Source organism: Berghia stephanieae, chromosome 2, assembly GCF_034508935.2.
Source record: "Berghia stephanieae isolate SIO BIC M18660-M18661 chromosome 2, UCSD_Bste_1.3, whole genome shotgun sequence".
Taxonomy (NCBI): domain Eukaryota; kingdom Metazoa; phylum Mollusca; class Gastropoda; order Nudibranchia; family Aeolidiidae; genus Berghia; species Berghia stephanieae.
Genome location: NC_088361.1, coordinates 120,650,302 through 120,653,207, shown reverse-complemented (window position 1 = coordinate 120,653,207; position 2,906 = coordinate 120,650,302).

Genomic DNA, 2,906 nt, shown 5'->3' with positions numbered 1-2,906 from the left:
AAAGCCAATAATTTCTGAAGTAATCAATATTTCAAAAATTCATCAATACGAAATAAAGAACATGGTATTGTGAGTATTTGGGCAAAGTTTCAAGAAAATCTATCAGAGAATAGGGGAGAAAATTTGAAAAATGTTTTTAAAAAACAACATTTTGAGAAAATTGCAAAAAACAACCAAAAGTGGTGAATTTTGATGATGGTGGTATTGCAGAAATCGAAAATTTGTACAAAAATCAATAAAATTATTGCAAAAAATTATGTTTTATCACAAGATAAGATGTCATAGGTTCTAAAAATAGCAATAACCCAATTAGGTCAAATTGGCCCAATTTTCACATTTTTCAATGCCGCACCCACCCATAAGGCCACGGTTTGACACGGTTGTAAAATTGGCGTTACAACGAGGTTTTACTGTAATTACAGTGGATGCGGGTCATTTCATCGGCCGGGTGGTTTGGCCTCGGTACAAGTACAAGATTATTTATTATACGTTGTAGATAACTGCGACAATGACAAGCCACTACAGATTCAAATTATTATGAGGTGACACAGTGACACGTTCGTCGATTACACCAGATTTGTCATAACGCTTCGTTGATATAATTGGCTTAACGTTCATTGATGAAGGGAAATCCTTGGTTGTAATTTGTAATGTTATGCGTACTAGCACACCTACATTCATTGTCATCTATGTACACTACCCCAGCACGCCCACACATCACCATTATAATCTATGTACACCAGCAAAAATATAGGGCAATATCCACTAAACGTGCTTAAAGCGCTTTACAACGGGTCCCTGGCCAACAGTGACAATTAATATCTAGGACTGGACATGACGCCTGTTAGGGGATATCACAATTTTTTTCGGACAGAGACAACGCTGTTAACGACCAGGTACTGATTTTACACCTGAGTACGGTGAGAGAATGTGAGTAAAGAGCCTTCTCCAAGGACTCGACTATGCGCCGAACGAGTCTCGAACCCAGGACCTTCCTATCCGAAAGCGAGTGTCATGCCACTAGACCACATAGCCTCACAAACATGTATTTAAAGATTTAGCCTGAATACGGGTCCTTCAAATATCTATGGACTGAAATGACATTCATCTTTGCAAAAAGTCTCAAACTTGGGACTTCAACAGGTTTCAGAGTCTTTGCCAAGATAAGACTATTAAGAATATTATGTAAAATAGGGCAGCGAATTCGTGACGTCACACCTTCGAATCTCCAGGTTCCAAACGCATGAAGGTCCAGGGTTCGAGTCCTGATATTAGCGGGGCATAGTCGAGTCCTCTTTACACACATTCTCTCACCGTACTCGCTGTAAAACGAGTACCTGACCGTTAACAGCGTTATCTCTGTCGGACAAAAATGTAATATCGACTAACAGGCGTCATGTCTTGACCTACATGTTTAGTGTTGCAGTTGGCTAGAGACCCCGTGTAAAGCGATTAGAGCACATTTAGTGGATATTGTACCGAATAAAATCTCATTTAAAAAATATTAATTTTAATTCAAAATAGCATTACGTGTTAAGTTTAAAATTAAACTTTTAACACCAATTTAACACCGATATAAAACCGTTTTAAGAAGATAAGACACATTTCTTACTAACAACACCCATGTCAAATGACTGCAGGCATTGTCAATGGGGATGATCTATATAAACTTTTAATTTAAATTGTGCTTTTATATAGCGCAATATCCACTAAACGTGCTCAAAGCGCTTTACAAGGGGTCATGTAGGACGGGACATAACGCCTGTTAGGCGATATTACATTTTTTTCGGACAAAGACAACGCTGTTAACGGCTAGGTACTCATTTTACACCTGAGTACGGTGAGAAAATGTGAGTAAAGAGCCTTTTCCAAGGACTCAACTATGCGCCCAGCGCGAGGCTCGAACCCAGGACCTTCCGATCCGAAAGCAAGTGTCATACCGCTAGACCACATAGCCGCACTTTCCATGAGCTCGAGGTCATTGGTCACATTGCAAAATATGCTCAAAGTGACCCACATAGTGAAAACTGTTCACGGCTTTTGAAGTATCTAACCTCAGGATTGGTTATTTTGTTCAGCTTGACACATGGGTATGTTTACAACTTTCATAAACAAAACAGCGTGTTTATACATGTTAAGAAATATCCAATCGTTGGACAGCAACAAATCATGTGATTGATGTCTTGGTTGGAAGAAAACCTGAATATTATAGATAGTTTGCGCTTGGCTAAGAAGCTCATAACATTGCCATCCGGAAGTATAACGGACCAACACACAAAACTGTGTGTATCATGAACGTTTATAGCCAGGTTAATTCACTTCAGTGATCATTACTCATAAATGCGGATGTCAAAAAACAATAACAAAGACCTGAGTGACGTCATCTTCGAACTATCTATAGATAGTATGCGCTTGGCTAAGAAGCTCATAACATTGCCATCCGGAAGTATAACAGACCAACACACAAAACTGTGTGTATCCATGAACGTTTATAGATAGTATGCAGATGACGTCACTCAGGCCTTTGTTATTGTTTTTGCCTTCCGCGTTTGTGAGTTGTTCTCACTAAACTGTATTAACCAGACTATAAAAGTTCATGGTTACACAGAGTTTGTGTGTTGGTCCGTTATACTTCCGGATGGCAATGTTGTGAACTCCTTGGCCAAGCGCATTCTATCTATAGATAGTATGCAGATGAAGTCACTCAGGCTTTTGTTATTGTTTTTGCCATCCGCGTTTGTGAGTTCTTCTCACTAAACTGTATTAACCAGACTATAAAAGTTCATGGTTACACAGAGTTTGTGTGTTGGTCCGTTATACTTCCGGATGGCAATGTTGTGAACTCCTTGGCCAAGCGCATTCTATCTATAGTCGGGTTAATACAGTTCAGTGAGCATTATTCATAA